The 5,000-nt window shown below is 53.7% G+C and overlaps 1 non-coding gene across 1 annotated transcript in view; it reads right to left on the bottom strand.

The window, feature by feature from the left end:
• LOC124772238 overlaps nt 1–1,103 on the bottom strand; it is a 1,909-nt gene extending 806 nt beyond the window's left edge. Inside the window, exon 1 of the ribosomal RNA XR_007013901.1 lies at nt 1–1,103. This exon is cut by the window's left edge and continues 806 nt beyond it. This is a non-coding gene — a ribosomal RNA (small subunit ribosomal RNA).
• Nucleotides 1,104–5,000: the final 3,897 nt, after the last annotated feature.

Here is a 5,000-nt window from a genome sequence, read left to right on the forward strand (position 1 = left end):
TATCTGATCGCCTTCGAACCTCTAACTTTCGTTCTTGATTAATGAAAACATACTTGGCAAATGCTTTCGCTTCTGTTCGTCTTGCGACGATCCAAGAATTTCACCTCTAACGTCGCAATACGAATGCCCCCGCCTGTCCCTATTAATCATTACCTCGGGTTCCGAAAACCAACAAAATAGAACCGAGGTCCTATTCCATTATTCCATGCACACAGTATTCAGGCGGGCTTGCCTGCTTTAAGCACTCTAATTTGTTCAAAGTAAACGTGCCGGCCCACCGAGACACTCAATAAAGAGCACCCTGGTAGGATTTCAACGGGGTCCGCCTCGGGACGCACGAGCACGCACGGGGCGGTCGCACGCCTTCGGCTCGCCCCACCGGCAGGACGTCCCACGATACATGCCAGTTAAACACCGACGGGCGGTGAACCAACAGCGTGGGACACAAATCCAACTACGAGCTTTTTAACCGCAACAACTTTAATATACGCTATTGGAGCTGGAATTACCGCGGCTGCTGGCACCAGACTTGCCCTCCAATAGATACTCGTTAAAGGATTTAAAGTGTACTCATTCCGATTACGGGGCCTCGGATGAGTCCCGTATCGTTATTTTTCGTCACTACCTCCCCGTGCCGGGAGTGGGTAATTTGCGCGCCTGCTGCCTTCCTTGGATGTGGTAGCCGTTTCTCAGGCTCCCTCTCCGGAATCGAACCCTGATTCCCCGTTACCCGTTACAACCATGGTAGGCGCAGAACCTACCATCGACAGTTGATAAGGCAGACATTTGAAAGATGCGTCGCCGGTACGAGGACCGTGCGATCAGCCCAAAGTTATTCAGAGTCACCAAGGCAAACGGACCGGACGAGCCGACCGATTGGTTTTGATCTAATAAAAGCGTCCCTTCCATCTCTGGTCGGGACTCTGTTTGCATGTATTAGCTCTAGAATTACCACAGTTATCCAAGTAACGTGGGTACGATCTAAGGAACCATAACTGATTTAATGAGCCATTCGCGGTTTCACCTTAATGCGGCTTGTACTGAGACATGCATGGCTTAATCTTTGAGACAAGCATATGACTACTGGCAGGATCAACCAGGGAGCTGCGTCAACTAGAGCTGAGCAGCCGGCCGCCCGGGAGTGTGTCCCGGGGGCCCGCGCGAACACGCAAGCGTCCGCTCAATCATTCTGCAAACAGGAGGAGGCTGAGCTCCCCTGCACAATACACCTCGAAACCCTCTCAGGTCCCGGCGGCGCGCAGCGCCGTCCCAAGTACTTGGTCGGGTTCGAGAGAGGCGCAATCGCCCGGAGTTAGGCGAGTAGACGCTTTCGGTGCGACCACCCGTGCTCCCAACTGAGCTTGCCGCTGCCGACAGAGGCCCGGGAGCGTGCTGTCGTGGCATTGCCGGCGGGAGACAACACGCGCCACCTACGGTGACCGGCAGCTCCAACGCCAGCGCCACAGAAGGACAAAAGCCCCACTTGGGTGCCGAAGCGAACTCTCCCAGCACAGCGCACGCGCCAACACATCCGCACAGCTGCGATACAAACCACCAGCGAGAACCGCTGGGGCGACCGAGCAGCAGACGGCGTCGCGGCGCCGAGCGCCGGGCGGCGGCGCATCCTCAACGCACACAGTCCTCAATCGGACCAGCACACTGAAGATGTCCACCGCGCTTCGCACCGGGCCCGCGAGGACCTACTTTGGCCGCACGGCGCCGCGCGCAGGGTGCGCCGGCGCGCAGCTGCGACGCCTGCCGCGTCCGTCGGCCGGCGCGCCTGCCACTGGCCGCCCCCACCAGCCGGCTGTAGCGCGTGCGCCCACGCACCGCGCGGCCAGCACGCCGGGAGGCGCCCCCTCACCGGCCGGGGACGGTCCCACCCAGCCACCGCCGCGTATCGCTTCACACCCAGATGCCGTTCAGTTTCGTCGGCATGGTGGGTATCGCTGGAACAACCGGTTAGTACCTCAACCTATCGTCGCCATCACCGATTCACCCCTAGCGAGAACAACCGCACCACAACAGGTTACCATTTGTTCATTTGCGTAACTTCACCAGAAAACGCAGGCGTCCATCGCCATTTGCAACTTCCACGATTATTGCATGCCTGTGTCAGGTGTCACGCCACACTACGTCTGCCCACATACACGCAACAAAATGTGCACGCCTAGACAATACGTGGAAGGTGGCCCCCGTACGTATGCGATGTCCATTGCTCGAACGACTGTCAACCGGCCTCTGTAGCATGTCGCAGATATGGAACGCGGTGCACCATGCCATCACGGTGTGTGAGGAGAGACGACTAGGTCCGAATACATCAACAGACAGCTCATGCTGATCGCCATCCACGGCGTCCGTTCCTCCCACACGTCTCTATGGCGTACCACACTGCAATCCAGCTCTCATAGGGAGACGACACGTAGCTGCGTGCACAATATTTGCACTGTATGGTCCGCCGTTTTTGGGCGCAGTCGTTGTACGGTCACACATGTGCCACGATGTATCATTCAGTACATAAGGACGAATGTGCAGTACAGATTGTGGTTTACGCGTACGACATTAGCGGACAGTTGACACAGGCCGCACCACAACGTAGCCTGAGTACGTCGCATGCGGAGGGCATTGAACATGCAAAGTTCTCACCAACCAGCTTGCGAAGGCAGGGGGCAAGGTGGGGACGTGGGGAGGGGCGGCATGTACGTCCTGCTGCCATCCACATTACAGTGTACAGCAGGAGCATGTGGAAAGTGAGCAAGACTTGCAAGGTGTTTAACATGAAGCGATACACAGGGGAGCGGGGAGTGCGAGTAGCGAACTATATTGCGAGGGTTGCGGGTGGGCAACACTACACTAATTGAACGAGTCGTATAACAATTACAGAGCAGGTTTAGGCGACAACGTGGGTTACGTTAGGCGACAACGTGGGTTACGTTAGGGGACAACGTGGGTTACGTTAGGGCACAACGTGGGTTAGGTTAAGGCACAACGTGGGTTAGGTTAAGGCACAACGTGGGTTAGGTTAAGGCACGACATGGGTTAGGTTAAGGCACGACATGGGTTAGGTTAAGGCACGACATGGGTTAGGTTAAGGCACGACATGGGTTAGGTTAAGGCACGACATGGGTTAGGTTAAGGCACGACATGGGTTAGGTTAAGGCACGACATGGGTTAGGTTAAGGCACAACATGGGTTAGGTTAAGGCACAACATGGGTTAGGTTAAGGCACAACATGGGTTAGGTTAAGGCACAACATGGGTTAGGTTAAGGCACAACATGGGTTAGGTTAAGGCACAACATGGGTTAGGTTAAGGCACAACATGGGTTAGGTTAAGGCACAACATGGGTTAGGTTAAGGCACAACATGGGTTAGGTTAAGGCACAACATGGGTTAGGTTAAGGCACAACATGGGTTAGGTTAAGGCACAACATGGGTTAGGTTAAGGCACAACATGGGTTAGGTTAAGGCACAACATGGGTTAGGTTAAGGCACAACATGGGTTAGGTTAAGGCACAACATGGGTTAGGTTAAGGCACAACATGGGTTAGGTTAAGGCACAACATGGGTTAGGTTAAGGCACAACATGGGTTAGGTTAAGGCACAACATGGGTTAGGTTAAGGCACAACATAGGTTAGGTTAAGGCACAACATAGGTTAGGTTAAGGCACAACATAGGTTAGGTTAAGGCACAACATAGGTTAGGTTAAGGCACAACATAGGTTAGGTTAAGGCACAACATAGGTTAGGTTAAGGCACAACATAGGTTAGGTTAAGGCACAACATAGGTTAGGTTAAGGCACAACATAGGTTAGGTTAAGGCACAACATAGGTTAGGTTAAGGTACAACATAGGTTAGGTTAAGGTACAACATAGGTTAGGTTAAGGTACAACATAGGTTAGGTTAGGTTAGGTTACACGTTGTTGTAAGGAAAGGTGTAGGGGTGGGCGGGGGCGGCAGGTTCGTTGATAGTGATTATAGTAAGTGAATGCTTGTGACATGATCAGATTTGTCACGTCAGGATGCACCTTTGGCTTATTAGAGGCGGCGCTCCAATTCTATGCTTGTGTCAGACCTGTGTCTTTGACTCATGTCATTGTTTGTGCGCTGTGACAGGAGGTACTATTGTGATGTTGGGTGCACCGTTGTATAGGACATGTGTGGGTGTTGGTGCCTGATCTGCGCAATGGTGGATGTCGAAAGGGTGGGATATTGTATTTTCCGCATGGACCTCCTGGTCTGGTTGTGATAGTGTGGATTGTGTAATGTGGCGGAGAGGATGCACTGGATGTTGTTCCATGCTGGTGCTTACATATTGTATGTGCGCCCGTTAGAAGCAGAGAGTGGTGCGTGATCAGAGTGGCTGGCTGACGTGTGGTTCCCATTGTGGGCAGACTCTTTCAGCATGTATACGGACAGTTGTATATATATTCTGTAGTTTGATGGCTCTGCATTGATTACTAATCAGCGCCGTGTGTACGGGTAATCTGGTTCCAGTCCAAAATGTTCCATCTGTGTACATTAGTGACAAAGACTCCCCTCATGCAGTGGGGCTCGGTCTGTTATAACTCTTCCGCGTAATATATTTGCCCCACGTTTTTGCGACTGCGAGTGCGAGTGCAACGCGCATGGGGACCGACATGCTGATGGCTCGGTATCGGACGCCGTACAGTGAGCAACGCGATCGCGTCTCTCGCTCGTAAGTGGTACAGGTCGCGGCTCATGTATAGGGACAGCGGGAATGTCGCATATTGGCAATAACTCTTCATGAAACGCACGTTATAGGGGTGGATTGCACTTTACGAGTGCGGGAAACGTCCGCCGTTCATCCGCTGGAGGTGCGCGTTTGGCGGTTGGGGTGGTGCACGAACGGGTGCGGGTGGAGTCATTGCCGGTCCACGGCTTCGTGCGGCAGAGCCACTGGAGATTGGGTGCTATGGTCGACAGAGGCTGCAGGCTTTGTGGGTGGCGTCGAAAGGCGGGCACTGTGGCGCCATCGCT

This window comes from Schistocerca piceifrons, unplaced genomic scaffold, assembly GCF_021461385.2.
Source record: "Schistocerca piceifrons isolate TAMUIC-IGC-003096 unplaced genomic scaffold, iqSchPice1.1 HiC_scaffold_936, whole genome shotgun sequence".
Lineage (NCBI taxonomy): Eukaryota > Metazoa > Arthropoda > Insecta > Orthoptera > Acrididae > Schistocerca > Schistocerca piceifrons.